This window comes from Haemaphysalis longicornis, unplaced genomic scaffold (genome assembly GCF_048455015.1).
Source record: "Haemaphysalis longicornis isolate Haplotype H1 unplaced genomic scaffold, Haemaphysalis longicornis Haplotype H1 scaffold_1, whole genome shotgun sequence".
Taxonomy (NCBI): domain Eukaryota; kingdom Metazoa; phylum Arthropoda; class Arachnida; order Ixodida; family Ixodidae; genus Haemaphysalis; species Haemaphysalis longicornis.
Genome location: NW_027526203.1, coordinates 35429021 through 35447914, shown reverse-complemented (window position 1 = coordinate 35447914; position 18894 = coordinate 35429021). Strand labels below are relative to the sequence as shown.

The following is an 18894-nucleotide window of genomic DNA, read 5'->3' as shown; positions in this document are numbered from 1 at the left end:
CCGTCAGTGTACAGAGTCGTCTGCCTAGTGATCAGTTTAGCCTAGAGTGGAGCCTGCTTAATCTGAAAATAAAGAAAATGGCTTAGATTTTTACGTGTGCTCACTTTTCACTAAATTTAGCCATAAAAATTTGTTTTCTGATTGGCTGGTTTAGCACGGGGCGTGGTCCCGTCGCGTTGATGGAACGGAAACGTAGAGCTCGGCTTCCCGTCACCGTCGCACCGTTTTCGGCGAGAAATCGCCCAAGAAACTTTCGCCCATGACGGAAGACGGTGACGTGACGGGGTGAAAAACGGCTGTGTGAATGAGGGCTAGCAGTGTCGTAGCATGAAACTGACAAACGCCATTCCCCTCCGCCCCACTTCCCCTCTCCCACTCCGTTCCTCGTCAGTCACAGTGCCGTATCCGTTATCAGAGTTTCTGGACGGGGGCGGTTACACGTGTTTTTTCGCTCCTTTCAATCTTTCTTAAGTATTTCTTAGTTATATTCCAACAACTGGCTTCACTGCGCTGTACAGCACTAACGTCACTGCTGATGGCGAAAAGCAAAAACGCCCGTGTGTACGAAATTTTCGCGCACGTTAAAGATCCACAGGTGGTCAAAATTAATCCTGAGCCGGGCCCTCCACTACGGCGCGCCTCATCACCTGTGTTTTGTCGGCGCATTAAACCCTACAATCAATCAACGTTACTGCTGATGACGTCACGATGTCAACGGACACGAAGAATAGAGAGAAAGTCTAAGATTTGGAGTCGCTATGCATCCAAAAAAGGGCAAAATTTATGCATTTATTTTCTTTTCTGCTGAACTCTCTCTCAAAAAAAAGGACCGCGCGCATCACAGTGCCAACAAATATGGCCGCCGGCGAATCGGTAACCGGTTTATAGATCAACAATGGACCTCTCCCTGTATGTAAACACCGTGACGTCACGAAGCGCACGTGCGCGACGGGTGGCGCCTGCTGGCGGCCGCGAAGTGCAGTGGCGGTTGGCAGAACGCGCCTGCACCGATGGCCCGACCTGACCGTGCGACGCCCGAAAGGAACGATGTGCCGTTGGTTCGGGCCGTCACTGGCCGCCTACATTGCAGGTGAGGGTCTAGCTATCCTAGCTGTGGCCGTCGCACCTCCATGTAGCTTTCCGCATCTACAACCTCCGCAACAGTTTCGTTTACAGTAAGTTCAACTGAAGGGCGACGCTTTCGGATTATCAGTGCGCGACAGAACAGCCTAAACGAGTCATTCTGAAGGTTGGTGCTGTTGTGACGCATTCCAGGGATGTTTTTTAAAGATTCTTTGTGTTCGGACACATACCAAGGACAGCTCATTCATTGTTGCTTTCGAGGTCCGCGTAAGCTAAGCGCGGTGCCTCAGGCAGCGTATACGCTCCCTGTTCTTGGTCCCTTTGCGTCGCCCGGAGACAGTACCGTACACACGATTTCATGTCGAGGGGAAAAAGGAAGGGAAAGCATGAAAGAAGTAAAAAGTAAAATGAGCAGCAACGAAACATAAATATGAAGAGGAAAAGCCAAAAATTATTCCAATAAAAATATCGCGATGATGACATTCTCTACATGATTGCCGATTGTTTTGTTACCTTTTTCCCCAGTGAAATCGCGAAATGGTTCATCGTCATTGTGAGAGTAACACAGCAGCCACGTATGGTTAGTGCGTGTATTTTCCGACAGTGCACTGAAATAATTTCCCGTAGTCATTATTTCATGATAGTTAAAGTTAGTGTCGTTGTACGCCGGCTGCATACGCCAGCGTCGGGAGCCCGCAACAAAAGAATGCATTCACTGAGTTTGTTCGATTAGGGCAAACGCATTTTTCGAGTTTTTTCGAGTCGCGTGAGCGGCCCATCTCGCGCCGAAGGCACGATGCTACATATGAGCACGGCAAGCATCTCTGTTTTGCTGCATCCTCAAGGCAGAATAAAATTGATTAAGGTAAAAATTTATTGCACTTACAAGCGATGAATTTCGTTCGTCTTGAACAGATCCCCCATAAGACCACACTGATCGTCGATCTGGCGGCAGGCGGCTATCGCGGATCTCTCATCGAAACATTTATTTCGCGTCGCCTAAGATGGTTAGGCATTCATTGTGTTTTTAATACACTACTCTACCTCCTCGAAACATGACAATATTTTGCAGCAAGAAAATTTCCCTCCTCTGCCCCCCCCCCCCCCCGGCACTATTTCACTTGACCAAATTTCTGGTGGTGCTGCATGATAGCAGATGGTTGGTAAACAGCATCATTTCATGGCACGAATCAGCGCGGACTGCCAATGTAGACGGTATGACTGCGCTTTGGAGAACAGCAGAACTTCCAGAATGGGAAATCTTGCTATGAGTAAGAGCAGACCATCTCGCTGCTTTGGCTGCCAGCCTCTGTGGCACATTGCGCGCATCCACAATACACGCCGAATTTACCTCTTTGGTGACTCCGAAAAGTCATGCAGCTGATTCTTCTCGAAGATTTGCGTAGCCGAGAGCACAGCAGCCCACCGGCATCAGAAAAGCCCAACACATAAACAAACACTGCACTTTTGCACGCGTCTAATGCAGCCTCACTGCATTCGCCCCGCGCGCCGGTCCGAATGTTTTGCCAACCACCCTCCCGGCAACACCCAGCACGTGCGCTTTCCGTGACGTCACGGCCTCCGCGTGACGTACCCCAGGAGAGGTCCATTCCTACAGGAAGTCCCAGCTCTCGAAGTACTGGGCCTCAACGTCGCGGAGTCAGTGAGCGCGACTCCACAGGTGAAGAGTGCTGAACAGCGTGCTGCACCGCCAACACACTTAATACGTCAGATTGCCGCTAAAGCCCGCGACTCGCTCACAAGCATAGCGCACCCACTTGTGCAGTAATTGTCGCTGACGCAAAGTGGTTTCGGAGTTTATGTACTCATGCTATTTTGGCGTAATATTTTGATTGCTTCTTTTAATACGAAAGTGTACGTTATATTCCCAGATACGCGAAGATTCCGCCGACGTCATATTCGTCACGGAAGTGACGCCTGTACTACGAAGAGAGCGGCCTGTAAAGGGTGCACCCCTGCACACGGGGTCTTCGTGCAGGGAAGCAACCTTTAGTACTAAAAAGTACGTTATACTGTGGGGATCCTGGCACCCGAGCCATTGCGCGATTGCTAGGTTTGTGCCGTTGCCCCACGCCTTTCTCCTCTCTCCACGAAATGCCGGCTCGTCTCGGCGCCAGTGCGTAGAGCCGAGCAGTCTTCTCAAACTCCTGCTTAGGTGAAGGCTGCAGCAACCGTTGCGGCGATAAAACACTGTCACGCAGCGGGTGCTCCGCCGTGGTAACGGAGCTAACCTCAACTCATTGGCCCATTTGAACGATTCCCGAACCCCACTTTCGCCGGGACGCGAACGCGCGCCCTGCGTGGGGGTCCGTTCGGGGGAGACGCTTCCAGGACGCCGAAGGTGTTGGCCGAAGGTATGTGACGCTTTCTTTACCAGCCGGCTGCAGCTCTGTTGCGCCGGCGAAAGCCCACCAGCCCTTCCGGCGGCCGGCCCGTGCCTTAGGCTGCTGCGGTTGTCCTTACGCTTGCATATAGTAAGGCCGTACCTACCACTCGACGAGCACGCCTTGCGGTATGCGCCTGTGAGTGAATGGGCCGCGTCGTCCTCACTGCTGCGAGCCGATCTGGCCAGCACGGCGAAGCGCGCGCGCACAACGGTTGCGCCGCGCCCAGGATTTTGCCCTGACCGAAGAGCCCACTGGCTCTGCGCCGACGAAGAGCGCACACTGGCGCGTGGCGCCCCATCGCCCCTATCACCAAAGGGAAGTGCGTACCTGTACTGTAAATTTTGTAACTGGGATGTTGGTGTAAATTAAACGTCTTCCCACCGTACCCTGGGCTTATTCTTTTCTCGCCCTTACTCCACCTGCCCAATAAAGGCGGTGTTGAGTTGGCGCGACGGCGCTTCAGTATCGTGAGCGTGCTCAAATTGCTCGAACCCACGGTGGTTGCTCGCATTGTGCATGAGTGCCTGCCTTGTGCAATGCTAGGGTTATGCATATTGTGATGTAGAGAGACCACAATACTTACGGCTGTTCGTTTTCGTGTTTTATATTTTAACACGAAAGTGTTTTACGTCGGCGATACCCCAAGATTTCACTGACGTCATATCCGTGACGGAAATGTCGCCAGTACACCTTTCCGAAACGACCCCCCAGCAGGACGTCGCTCGCCAAGCACACCCACAAGACAGCCGCCGACCCGCAAATCATGTTCAGCTGGAGATTTCGCTGCACATTTTCCTTTCGTGTTTGACTGATTCCTATGAAAGAAGAATCAACCAGTTTTTTTCGCATTTGTCGATCAACCGAGGCGGTAAGTGCGTAGTTCCGAAATTTCGCGACAAGAATGTACGCGTACCATATTTTTACTATTCTTCACGCCTAAACAAAATCAGTTTTTAATGAACTACCCTTAATAGATCACAGATTGAAACAACAGCTCCCACGTGGTAAGGGAGGGCCAACGGACTCCCACTCTAACTCCAAATACCAATCCTACATATGAGCAGTGGGTGGAGCAGCTCACCAGCTCCGAGCTCTCGGATCAGCGCCGACTGGTGGAACGGGCCCGGACGGCCAGCCAGCTCCAAGGCATCTTGGAATAAGGATGCCTCTCACTGGGTGGAGGCCCTACGAACATCCTCCTGCTCACCAGTATAATAAATGTCTGTCTCTCTCTCTCTCGCTGGGTTACCTCAGTTCAATTAGCTTTCAGCTCCGTGGTTTTCAGCCTATACCGGCGTACTATATACGTGCCGCTGCGCTGCCTTTTTCCGCACTCACTTTTTAGTGTTCCCGGCCCCCGCAGCGATGACCAGGAACCATAACGCATTCATCTGACCAAGTACTGCGACCGAAGCTCTAACCATGTTACGGTTCGCACTGATCGAGGGATTACATACAACTTAACGTGATTGCGCTGAATTAATTTGAGAACGTCACCCTTATCCAGTTTCTTTTATATTCCTCACATTTTTTGAGAGACTGAGGTAGTGTATTCATCGAGCTGACATTCTACGAGTGAGTGGATGCTAGCCAAGGCATTGCATCTGTTCACGAGGCCTGAATTGGCTTGATCATAGCGGCGGATAATCTGCACCAGCTGAAATCGTGTCCAGTGAATTGGCCACCGGAAGGAGCGCTTTAATCCCCTCGGAATGGAGTAAATAACTCATTCTAATTATGGTGCTTGATGGAGGTCGTGCGCTACTCCGACATGCAGGGCTCAATTTTGCGCGCGTCTATGTTTCAATGAAAGAGCCTATAAGATCGTTTCGTTCGGACGGTTTCGCTACAGGCCATCGCGTACGCTCGCAAAAAGGCCAATTATTCGGCCCCCTTTGCAAATATACATAATAAATATCGGGGCCATTTTGAATGGACCATTCAAGTGTCATGAGGGGCTGGAGAGACCATAAACCGGTTTCGTTGCTTTTATTCAGCAGAACAGGTGGACTTGGAGAAACAGCTCGAACATATTTCACGCATGAACGTTATTACTGTCAGCGAGTGGGCTAGCCCCAATTCTCGTTCAGCTCATTTGTTCATGCGGACTACAACTTTGCACTCTAAGAAACAGCGGGAGGTAGGCTTCATCACAACACTTAGGAACAAAAAATCAGCGTGACCAATTGTGCGAATTGGGCAAATTACGAGGACCGGAGTCAAAAATAGAAGCTGCGGAGGGACAAGGGCGCAAATGCACGCCTTGCGGTGTTGCCCCTGTGCGGGAGGTTCCCGTTTGAACCCATTCCCATTTCATCCTTCCCGCTTGTTCTCTCCCGTTTCAACCCGGCGCAAAACGACCTTTCCTTTTCACCCTTTCCCATTTAGCCTGCTCCCATTTGAACCCGTTCCCATTTGAACCTTCTCGTTTGTTCCCTGCCGCTTCAACCCGGTGCAACAGTATCTACCGATTCACTGGTAGATACTGTTATTCGATGGTCCAGCAATCCTTCGCACTACACCTCTTTATTCAAATCTGGGCTGAGAGCTTTTACGACAAATGTTCCCCAATCGTAAGCAGCACCAAACCCAGCTTCACATTTCTGCGGTTGTGTGCATATGTGCGAATTTCCAGCACCGCTCGGAAAAATCAAATGCATTCGGCAGTTCGTAAGTACTGGAGGTTGAACCAAGCCCCCAATGCTCCTGAACGTTGGATCATAAATTTTCGACCACGATTCGTGCATGATAACGTCGGTGATGACGCCCAATCGCTTACTGCAACGCATTGCTCGTACCACCGTCATAGATGGTGCCCAGTTTCATGAACTAATACTCGCGCAATTCGTAAATTGAAATCAGAACTATAAATTTTTTTGTAAAATTTGTTTGATACATTGCTCTCTTTGTTTTTGTACCGCGACTTCTTTGTCGTTGTTTCTTTAATGGTTATTCTTACGTGTTATTTGGAGCTTGTATTACCGTGTCATATTTGTATCGGCGCATGTGCTGATTGTTCCGTGTTTTTATTGCAGCAAATATCAGTTTTTTCTGCTGCATTTACCACCTCTTCAGGGGTATTTATATAAATAAATAAATAAATAAATAAATAAATAAATAAATAAATAAATAAACATATAAAAAATAAATAAATAAATAAATAAAAATAAACAATAATTTGCCTTGACTGGCGGATTCCGGCGCGAATGGCAACAAAAGCAAAGAGAACGAAAAATATCGTTGGCGCCTCAAACCCGCGCCGGCACATGATACAGACGCATACGGGAAATTGGCAAGAAATGTTAAGCCAAGCCTGACACCCTCGCGACCGATCTAGAAATATTTGCCCTGGCCCATGTTCACATGCGCAAATGGCATATGCATGCACCAGGAATTGACCAATATTAATAGAATATGCGTGCTACGCCATATGAATGCCGAGTTGTCCTCTTTCAAGCTTTCCAACCAACTTGGAAGTTCCGTTTTCGGATTCCCTGCGCTCTATTGCTTACTTAGGCTAAGAAAAACTGTCATTTGCTTTTTAATTTATTGCTTGAACTCTAAGGCCCAAGCGGAATAATGCAGGTTGCATCCAATTCAATTCGATGGAATTTTTTATTATGAGGTTTTAACGCGCCAACGCTTCACATGCGATGAGGCGTGCCGTATTGGAGGGCTCCGGATTAAGTTTGACCACCTATGGGGAGCTTTAACGGGCACCGAAATCACGAACACACGGGCGTTTTTGCTTTTCGTCTCCATTAGAAGAGCGCCAATTGAATTTCATCCACACGTGAAAAGAACAGCTCTGGTTGTCAGGCGGTCATTCACCCACAGTATAAATGACAGATTAGTAATATGCAACGCTTTGGTGTACTTTACGAGCACATCAGTAATAAAGTCACTACCGTTTATTCATGATTGCTTTTGGGTCTTCCAGTTGCAACAGCAGCGAAGTGTTGACCATAGGAACTGCGCTAAATATTGCCACAGGGTCCGACACAGCGTTCCATTTTATTGAGACCCGGCAGTGCCAGCGATCGCCGGAACAGTGCCGTGTCACCTGATCACCTTCGGGAAGAGTCTGCGCCGGTGGAAGCACGCGGAAGTGTGCCGAGTGGCGACAAGAGCATGAGGAGGCACATGAGCGGAGAGGACGGGCAACGCGTTCGCAGCGCGAAGGAGTGTTCTCTCTACGGCGGCACCCTGTTTACATCTCTCCCGTTTCGTGCGCGCAATTAGGCTTGCCTAATTAAATCTTTGTTGTCTCGTTAAAATTTCAACTTTAACAACATATGTCACTGCTAAAGCGCTTTTCCAACGTGAAAAACACTTTACCGATATTTCACTAGCAGGCAGACGTCTGAGACGCTGGCTTTCTCTTTAACCACTTGAGTAAAAGGACGGCTTTGCTAACGCTTCTTCGCGCGCACGTAGCGCGTCAGGAGAGTTTCTGAAACCATCCCTAGCAGATGCTAACACACGAGAAAATACCCCGCACCTGCACACACACACAAAAAAAAACAAATTTATGAAATAAATAGTGCAAGTGAACTAATTCTGAAACACGATCGTCTCACATTTCCGGCGCTTTCTTGTGGTCAGTGACGTCCTGCAGATGATTTCTGTTCCTTCTCCTGACCTTCCTTTTAGCGAAAATGAGTAAGGTCAGCTTCCGGAAGCACGTCGTGGTTCCTAAAAACGACCTGTGGTGTCGCCTGCAACCTCAGAAACCACGTCTGTGAAGCGCGAGGCAGCAAAGCGCTTGCTCGATGTTGTCGAAAACCGCGGCTCGAATAAGAATCTCTGAAAAATTAAGGCATCTGGGGTTGATTATGTGCATAAAGTCACTGGGCGACGTTACTCCTGTTTGGCCTCTGTAGGAAGCCACTTCGCCTCCAGGGACCACGAGGAGCTGCTCCAACACAAGGGCTATCTATTGCGCGAAATGGCACCTTCCACGTGGTGCCATCTAAATGCACGGTGATGTTGGGGCGATCATTCCGACTGTTGCGGTGGAGCCTGCACTGGCAGTGAGATTCCGGTTGTGTGATGGACTGGGTTGACGAATGGGATGCACTTACCCGCCTCCACTCCCGGTCACCGCTCCCCTCCTTCTCACCACCCTTTCCTCGTCACTCTGTCCTTCTACGTTTAAGCTTCACACAGAAGGCTACACAACCTAACAGGAGCCAGCAAAGTGGGTGAAAGCCATCAAGAATTATAATAGCATTAAAGAAACAGTGTCGTGAGGGGCTAAATGTTTCAAGCTCTCACGAGGGCCTTGCTTCGTAGGACTGTTTTCCGCTATCTGTCGCGTCGGACATGGTCACAAATTTGCTCCCGCCTGTTGCATCACGTCGGTAATATCTAGTTGAGCACGCTTGAAGTGTTGGGCGAAAGGAAAAAAAAATGACGGCAGATTGCTAAGCAATTAATTGTGCTGCGTACACCAAGCGTTCTTTCTCAGCACATCTGCATGGTTCCATCAACCAAGCGTTTCCACGTACGCTGACCGCAACCTTATCATTTAACATGCACCCACTGACTCAAACAGTACACGAATGAAAGGATACTACCGATAATCGGTTTATAAACACCGGAGTTCTTCCTTAGCCAGAGGTAACTCAAGTTAAACAAAAGGCATCGGCAACTTCCCCAACCATCAACCCTCTCCAATGTGATCTTCTAGAACCCTTTCCTCTTTTTTCTTCCTCTTCCTTTGTTTTTCTTTCTTTGTCTATTATTTTTTCTCTCTCTATTTGTCACCTTCCCATCCCCACGCGTAAACCTCCTCCCTCACCCGTCAGCTAATCAGCGGCGAGTCCTCCTCCCAACCTGCCCTGCAGGCTTAACTTATTTGCGTTTCCCGTCTCGTGACCACAAAATCTTGGACAGCTAGAGAATGAAGTTTTCACGTTCAAAAAGGACAGCAACGAAGAGCGGGAGACAAGGAGAACCAGAAAGTGTGCAGTAGGAGGACCTGCCGGCCAGGAGGGGCCACCGTAAGATGCGCAAACAACCGACGTGCTTCGTCGGTGTGGCTCGTTTCAGCAGGCTCCGCAATGAGGGCCGCACCGCTGTGACGAGGCTAAAGCCAAGTTATGCGCCTCCGTAATTCGGAGAGGCCACGCGCAACTGGCTTCTTTTCCGGGGAAACAATCCGCACCGGGCGAGGATTACCTCGGGCGTGTGCGCAGCCGTCGTGTTCCTTGCGGGGCTTGTGCCGCTCGCCGCACACACTTTGCCCCCCCCCCCCTGACTTCCCACGCTTTCTATTTACTCTCCGTTCGCTTGGACGGCCCAGCGAACACCCGTGATGGCAGATAAAAGCCCTGGAGTTTCGTGCGCACGTCCAGCGCAGGACGCATGAAAATTTGCTCAGCATGCAAGTATAAGCGGCCTTTTGCCCGCTACACGACCAACCCCGTCACCGGCTACTCAAAGAAACTCAGCATAAAGCTACAAGAAGACAGTCAGTCGGAAGACGCGAAGCCCCTTGCGCCACCACATTTTCCCTCTAAAGTGGTTGTGTATCAAAGCACACGTGTTCGCAGAAAAATAAAATAAGAACACCGCTCTCCGTGGTCTTGCCGTTCACATAGAAAGGATTAACAGTTGTCGGTGAGGTTTTCCGGTTTCTCAGCGAGAACGCATGCACAGCCATGACATATTACGTGCCCTCTCCCCCACCCCCTCTCCACGAATACACAGACAAGGCATGCGCACCCGCAGAAACAGACATACTCCTTACTCACCCGGGTAGGAAACTGACACGTGCTATCCCGATCCACATTCAGTAGGGAAATGCGTGACTCTTGCTGTTATTTCTCTGGGAAGTTCCGCTCCCCTCAACGGGTGTCTCCGACTCACCGGACTTCAAAATGCATATTTGAGGCACAGTTCATTTGGTTTTAAGCACAGACCACGGTTGCGGCCGATGGGAGCGAAAAAACAAGAACGCTGCCAACGCAGTGAGTACCCACACCGTGTATGGATGCATTAACCTCCCACGGGGACATAAGTGGACAAATGTGCCCAGAAAGAAATCTTTAAATAATTTACTCTTTGGGCCTGCTTGGCACGAATAGCCGACGTGGACTCCCTGCCAGCCTTGCTCTTCAGCATTCCTGCAAGGTTGTTATACATAGAAGGCTTTAAGGATATCATAATGCGGTATCTAAGATCGTAGATGCTGGTTTGAAGCGCTTATATGCTAATTTTAACAACGCACCGAGGATTGTACTTTTGCACGAAGCACTATGGTGCGGCGCCAGTTGACGTGGAGCTGAGGTAATAAACGTTTCGTTGTTCTTGTTGACAGAAAAAAGTGGCAAGCTATCCCGATTTCCTATACTAGAGCTTAATCCTTTTGTAACTAGCCTTCCCTCAAAATGAACCGCTCCAGGTTATCACTGAGGAAAATTAATTTAGAGCTAAAAAAAGGAAACAGGACGTGAAGACAAGTGCTCATGAACACCTTTTTTTTTCTCACTACCACAAAGGACGGAGAGAAAAATTTCACAATATTTACAACTTCGCTTCGAAACTCGACGTAAAGTAAGGGACGTGTTAGCGGCCAATTGTCGTACAGTGCTTCCCAGCAAGCTGAACTTGTCATACAATGTTTTTCGAAAGTATTTCAAAAAAAAAAAAAACAGAAGGTAAAGCGACCCAGAAAAGCCTTTTGTAAAAGTTACAAAAGGTCTTTATTGTCACGTAGTATCAATATAGCGATGTAATGCCGTTGGAATTATTGATTTACATTCAGTATTAGCTGCGGCAGAAGCAATTAAGTGCACCTCTCCCCCCCTTGCCGATCGATTCATCCTCCCTATCTGCTTCTTTCAAAGCAGCTGGAAACACTGGGAATAGCCATGTGACATCGCAACGCTCGACTTCCGTTGTCCGCTAACTACATTCCTACATTCAGTAGTAGTTAATACTACATTCAGTAGTATTAACTCTATGGCCTCTTCGCCCCGAGCGCGAACACAGTCGGCCCCTGGCGGCGGCGGGACGAACCGCTCCTAGTGTGGATGGCGCTCTCGCGTCGTCTGCTTTTTCACGTTGCGTGCGGCGCAAGACGCGTGCTGCACTCGACAAAACAACCAATATGTGTGCTCGTTTGGCAGTAAGCAATGACATAGTTACCTCTGCTTGCGCATTTCCTCTAGAAACGCAATAATCAGCGGCCATTGCGGGATAATGCGCTGGTTTAATTCCACGAAACATCTTCGCCCTGGTCACCGCTTGAGTGTGAAACGTGTTATAAACATTGCTTCCACACATTGCACTTTTCGTATTGTTGAGTGCAGTCGTCTGCCGTTTCGGGAACGTCGAAGGGTGCTTTTTGAAGGTGGCGTGGTGATTATTTAAAGGATAAAGTTTAGTACGCGAAACGGGTAAGAAGCGACAAGACCTGTGCATACGCGTGCAAATTCCACACCCTTGTAAAATTGCGCTGTGTCGTTATCGAAAGAAGAAACAAACAATAACATTTACACTGCACACGACCCGTGCGCTATCGCCCATACATTACCGGACACGTATTTTACACCCACAAGTGCCTGTGTGATCGTGTCCTTCCCGTACCTTTTCTATAATAAATACCATTTTTGGATAGTCATTGTTTATTCTGAGGAGGAGGAATAAACATTTATTCAACTGTATCGAGTTGCTAATTTTACTTATTATTTAAAATGCGTTTCTATCGATGCGCAAGAGTATTTAGGGGGATTTTTCGGTAAAATTAAGCAGTTGTGAGTTTGCGTCTCTCATGTGGCATTTCGTGTGTCATTTTCGCATATATCATTTTCAAGCCGATATGAATCACCTTGTACAGAAACGTGTCTCACTCAGCATAACCAAATGCCTAATACGGTTACGTCTTAACCTCTTAAGGTGGACCTAAGTTTAAAGAAAGAGGAGAAAACGCGTAATATAATGCACGTTGTTGCCCACGTGTGTGAGGGGTGTGTGCCATGACTCGCTGTTTTTTTTCCCCACAATGCTTGCTTTCAATACAATTTTGAAAAAGGCGAGTCACAATTCCTGGACAATCCCGTATCAAAGGGTGGTAATCAGTTTTGAAAATCCGTACTGCTTTTTCACCGCTACAGAACACGACGCCTAGTGTAGTTTCGATTGTAAGTAATACTGATAACTATAGTTTGGCTTTTCGCGTTACATGCGTTCTCTTCTCGCTGCTCTTGCAACGTTGGCAGGACCCCCCCTTCCCCCCCCCCCAAAAAAAAAAAACGAAATGCACAGAATTTCATTTTTTAACCAATCCCGAAGAATTAAATGCCAATACAAAGGCGATATTCAGTTTACAAAACAAATTAGTTAAATGGAACCCGTTGCGCTGATTCGCAACGAAAAATAAAAACGAAATGTTTTACTACATCTGCAACAGCGCGACTTCATTTATTGCCATCTTTAGGGTTCGTAAACGACCTTATACGAAAGAATGCAAACACATCTCGCGGTTGCAGGCACCTGTTAGATTTTAAAAGGAACCCAAATGGTCAACAGAGCAGCCGTAACAGAAAATTTGTGCCCACTGTGAGGTCCCAGAAGGTTTGCACACTGTAAACCTGCTTGTCACTTTGCGAAAACCTAGCTAAACAGGAGATGCTGATTGTACTGCGTGCGTTGACAATTCAATTCGCAAGTTCACTTGCGACGAAAGCCGTAAATAAGTGATCCGAAACCATTATTCATCAAACCTTCCTTCAGAGTCGCTAGAATGTCATTTAAAAGACCCGTTAGAGCGGTTACATTTATATCTCTGCGCTGATCAAGATTCAGTAATTTTATGTTGCCTTTTGAACACACAAAAAATATCGTAAGCTCTTAGAAAGAATATCGGGGCAGTTAAGTAGTGTTACCCTTTCAGGGCATCCCACAAATGCAAGAATGCGTCACGCTACCAGTGAAAGCGATTGAGATTGCCGTTGTAAACTGAATTTTACAGATCGAGGCTTCCTAATTTGTTGCTATTTATGCTTTTATTGAAGGCTCAAAGCCATAGTTTGGAAAGATCGAGCTTGCTACGAGCCACAGCGTACAAGTTCATTGTCACAATTACGGCCTTTCTGAGATTCCCGATAAGTCGTCGCTTTTTTTGGCGTTGTAATGAAAACTGACTGCCGCTTTCATGCTATACATTGAACGTTGAGGAACCAAACTACAGCATACCACTCTTGTTTGCGCCTTTCGTGCGCACATACAGCGGGAAAAAGGCACGAAGCGCGCCCACAGTGTGCATTCTTACGGGCTGCTCAGCGGAGCATCCACAGTAGCAGCGCGACGCTGTCGCCACCTACATGTCGAGCTCGCGGCGAATAGGCGCGCGTCAATCGCTGCAGACCCGCCTTTGCCTCGGGATCGCGCAGGAAGGAGGAAGAGCAGCCGGAAGCCAATGGCAGTGACGTTGCCGGCGACCGACGGTCGGCCGAATCAGGGGGGCGCCTCGCCCTTGCGTCAGCCGCGGTCGGCTCGCTGCGGCGGCGCGCTCATCGGCTGAGAAAGGCGATCTTCAAAAATTGTTTACAAATTATCCGTACAACGTATGGGGCTCACACTTGGCTCAAAAATCCCCCGTTATGTGTTCTACCACCTGAATGCATTTGATTGCCACCTTCACAAAGCTTTTCTGGGTCCCTTTAAATCCAACAAATATTAAAGCCGTTCACTTGGGTCCCTCCGTATTGTCAGCCTACTGGAACTCTGCAATGTTTACAACTTTACTGCGAACTAATTATTACAACTAAATGAAAGAAATGATACAGTCCTCCTACCGGCCAACCTCAGTACAAAATTTTTTTGAAGAAACTTGCATTAGGCTGAAAGCTACAACCAGTTTACACTAGCTCCAGAGCAGGCGCGCGGAACGTGTGAGGCTTTGTCGTGGCGACTTTCGTTTACGCACGCTAAATGGGGAAACCGAGACATGTACAGTCATGTCTCGTTAATATGGACCCCGTTAATGTGGATACCCCGCAATATGGACGAAATTTTCGGCCACCGGTCTCTCACCATGCAATTCTCCCCCGTTAATATAGAAACCCGCAGTCCCGACTATGGACGGCTATTTTGGGGACGAAACGGGTAATTACAGGCCTTTTTGTCTCGTTATTACGGACACAGGTGCACAAAGAACAAAATAGAAAAATGACTTATGTGGAGAAATATGGGTTCATCGCTTTCACTTTAAGCGACGTACGACTACTGCTCTTTTTTCCGTGGCGGCATGCAGCTTTTACGCCCCTTCGCGCGCTCGCACTCTCTCACGTAATGCTGCCGCGCGTCTACAGTTACGGGATCCAGCGGGTATCACGTCGCTTCGGATTGTTTTCTGCCCCTGGTGATCTCTTTCAGAAACGCCGAAGGGAATGCCGACACGGACGCCACGCTACCACCACACCACCACCACCACACGCCATTGTGGTCGTTACGGCGGCGGCAATGGCTGCGGTTAAGCGTAAATGGACTGAGCTTTCCGCTGAGCTGAAAAAGGAGCTTGTCGGCGGATCCTCTCAACAGTGTCAGCAACTCGAGGAGAGCTTTACGCCGACATAAGCTGCCGATGAAGAAGACAGACCGACCGTCACCCGACGTGAAGCTCACTGTGGCTTGGAGACGGCTATCGCATACATTGCACAGGAGGGGCACGCAGAACGCGCACTTCAAGTAGCGGACGTAGTGCACTTTCTAGACACTACAGTAGGATCGAAGGCATTATTGCAAACCCACATCTTCTTGTTTTTTGGTTGAATAAACCGTGGTATTTTCTTGAACGATTCTTCCTTAATGTTTGTGTTCTTGACCTTGATTCGTTAGTATGGACGATTGACATTACGGACGATTTTTTGTGGGAACGAAAGCGTTCATATTAAGGAGACATGACTGCATACAGCTCTGCTGTACAAAAAAGACGGAAGGCGCACATGCAAGCAAAACCATTAAGGGCACTAAGCGCGTCTCATGAGTTGTGAATGAGAAAGTTATTAATGTCCAATTGGCGAACGAACGGATATGTCGGTATTGCGGGCAGCGCCATGTTATGGTGGCTGCACAGCCACCATAGCCATGTTACGCGGCGCGCCCAGAGGCGCACAAGCTGCTGCAGTGCCGGCAGGGAGCGCGGTGACTGGTGACTGCTCCGCCGAGGTGTGAGGCAGCGCTGGGAGGGCGAAGCTCAGCGCGGCGCGTGGTGACGTGTCCGCTTGAGCAGTAGCGATATTAAGGAAAGGATCCTTTTGTTTAAATTGCTACAGCTGTGCTATGGGGCGCACCGTAGTGGGGTGGTCCGGATTAATTCAGACCGCCTGAGGATATTTGACGTGCACCGGATTTGTCCCGCAGGTGCTTTCGCTTTTAGCCTTTATCAGAAAAGTAGCCACCGAGGCCAGGATCCAACCCGCGTCCTTGGGCGCAGAAGCACACCGCCGTTAGATACCGCGGCGGCTAAAAATTGTCTTAAAAATTCGGATCTGTCCGTCTGTGAGAACTTTTCAACATCGGAAGAAAAATCAACTGGCCAGAACTTTGACAACATGCCCACACACTTTTTAATTAGCTTGAAGTAGACATACTGTACACACTTCACACAAAAACAAAGCAAGTTCCATTTCCACAGTTCAAGCAACCCGCACATGGTGTACACGCTCTATCCAAAGCCCAGAACGTTCACTCTGTCCACATTGGCTTTCCAGCCACTCTGCTTGAATTACACTTGAAGGAACGTGTGCGCGCAGAATGTAGAAGCAGCCCATAACAGGCAGAAACAGAACACGACCCAGCTTTAATAAAACACACGGGAGGCTTTTGAAAACTGGGTTGTAAAACTAGTTTTTATACGGAGCTAGCAAACGGGTGGGGGGGGGGGGGAGGGGGGGGGGACGAAACCGATGCCTCGGCCCTTCCGCACGTAGAGACAGGGAAGTTTGCATGAAGCTTGTCCAAATGCTGGTAATGTCCTACAAGAAGACGTTTCGCCTAATTGACGCGGAAGGGGCATCAAAACTAAGAGCTCATTTGAAGAACAAAGAAAAAAAAGAGAAAGAGAAACGGAGGAGGCATTCAGAGAAAGTAGTCCGGCTGGGGCTTCCTCGCCTCGGGAAGCCCTCTCTGCTCCGGGGGTGCGGCTTCGAAAATGGCGAACTCCTGCTGCAGGTGGTCGTGCAGCTCCAGAATGGCGGCCACGTTGCCACACCTGTAGCAGTAGTTCGGGGCCGACCAGACGGTGACCAGGGTCTCGTTGAAGTGCCACCGGTACCCTTCCATCACCAGCTGATGGGCGCGGCAGATCAGCTCAAGGTCGTTGGCGGCGGTGAACTGGGCCACCACGTCGCCGCCGAAGAGGAACCCGGCACCGCGCGGGTTCACTCCCCAGCCCGTCATTTCCTCCGGGTCCGACCAGAGCAGGTCGCACATTGGCCCGTCGTGTGGGACCTCCTGCTTTCGGTCGATGATGCGCATCTGATCCAGGGTCTGGATGGACGGCGAGAGGCCGCCGTGGACGCAGAAAGCCTTGCCGTCGACCAGAGCCGACAGGGGCAGGTAGTCGAACACCTCGGTGCAGTAGCGCCACACGTTGGCAGAGCCGTACTTGCGCACGCTCTCATCGTAGAAGCCGTACACCTGGGTGATCTGCCGGCTCTCGTGGTTTCCCCTGATCAGCGTAATGCGGTCCGGATAGCGCACCTTCAGCGCCAACAGCAGCAGGAAGGTCTCCACGCTGTAGAAGCCGCGATCCACGAAGTCGCCCATGAAGATGTAGTTGGTACTGGGGACATCTCCGCCCACCTTGAACAGCTCCTTGAGGTCGTAGAACTGTCCGTGTACGTCGCCGCACACAGTCACGGGCGAATCCACCCTCTGGACGTTGCCCTCCTCCGCCAGAATCTCCCGGGCTTTGAAACAGAGCCGCCGGACTTCCGACTCATTCAAGGTCTCGCAGCGTCGGAGCTGCTCGACGTGGCGGTCCAGGTCGCTGCTGTCTCCGGACCCTCTGTCCATACCAACGCCTTTGGAAAAGAGCCAGGCAACCCAAAAGGAAAGCAAGCCACGAGAAGCAAAAAGAGTGACAGTCAGTGGTGGAAATACAGAACTGCTATACTGCAGTGCGCTGTAAACATGGAAAGTAAACTGAAGATGTAATGTTTCGCTGTAGCTGACGAACAATAAAAGGGGGCGACTGTTTCGTAGAACCCTGGTAATTTAGCCGAGAATGCAAGCAGAATCAGAGTTATAAACATGGAAGTCAAATGCTTATGAGCTACCCGTACCCTTCGAAACTTCATTTGTGGCGGTATAGTGCCGTGCGTGCACGCAGCCGTTCCGTGGAAAAAAATGGAGCCTGTGCACTAAGCGAAGGGGGGCCCTTCTACGCCCTTATTGCTCGAGCGCTATTCGTTGAGATATCTTTTTTGATTAGTTTCTATGCTGAGGGTATTTTTGTTCCATTCTTCGTTGCCATCACCGTTCTTTATTTTCGACCTTTTACTGCACACATGAACCCATAATCTTTTAAGCACGTACCAATTTAACTCTCATTCGAATTTTGCCGCGTAGACACAAACTGACACCGACACCAGTGATGCTGCAGCAATTTTTCGTCGTGAAATGCTGCTGCGGTAATAATCAGGAGTAGCAACGCCTGGCCTCCTAGCGTCCTGCATCCTTGCTACTACCAGGGATCCGAATTTTAGCCTGCAGGTTCAGGTAACACGTGAGGATGCTAAGTTACCTCAAGGAAATGTTAGCACGACACGAATCAAGGAAATAGCGTGCAAAAACCGCGTAGAAGTGCCGCAAAAAGTGCAATTCCGGCACACGACGATTTGACCTACAGACGAACGCGTCAAATGCTACTTTCACCAAGCGGCGTAATTTTTATACGCTTGAAAATAAGCACGTTCATGTTGAACTGCGCCCCTCCGCCCACAAATTTCCACACGAAAATTCCACTGAGTACTCTACCAAAGACTATCGGAGAGTTAAGCGTTTGGTTCATGTACCCGTCCTGGCGTCTTGTCCTGTCTTCATTTGTTGCATTTTTGTACCGCGACACATGCTATGTCATTAACGCTAACAAGGAAGCTGTAGTAAAGCGACGTCATTAAAGAATGAAAACAGATGACAATACAATTATTCGATCTAAAACACGGAAGCAAACGCTTTAGGAAGTGCAACGTCAAAACGTACTCTTACAAAAATAGGCCAGGATAAGGACACACGTTTCGTTAAAAAAAACGAACTGCACTATCTACAGGGTGAACAATTCATATTTCTGCGCATATTTTGTCCGAAGCCGCAAATTAGTCCTCAGGATATATTGCCAGCAGTCAATGATGGTTTACGAGTAACTACATTTTCTATTTTCTACATTTCA

The 18894-nt window shown here is 49.0% G+C and overlaps 1 pseudogene; it reads right to left on the bottom strand.

Annotated features, from left to right (window-relative positions):
- Window positions 1–16580: 16580 nt before the first annotated feature.
- Window positions 16581–17519, bottom strand: LOC144163631 (serine/threonine-protein phosphatase 4 catalytic subunit B pseudogene; annotated as a pseudogene).
- Between the last annotated feature and the right edge of the window lie 1375 nt (window positions 17520–18894).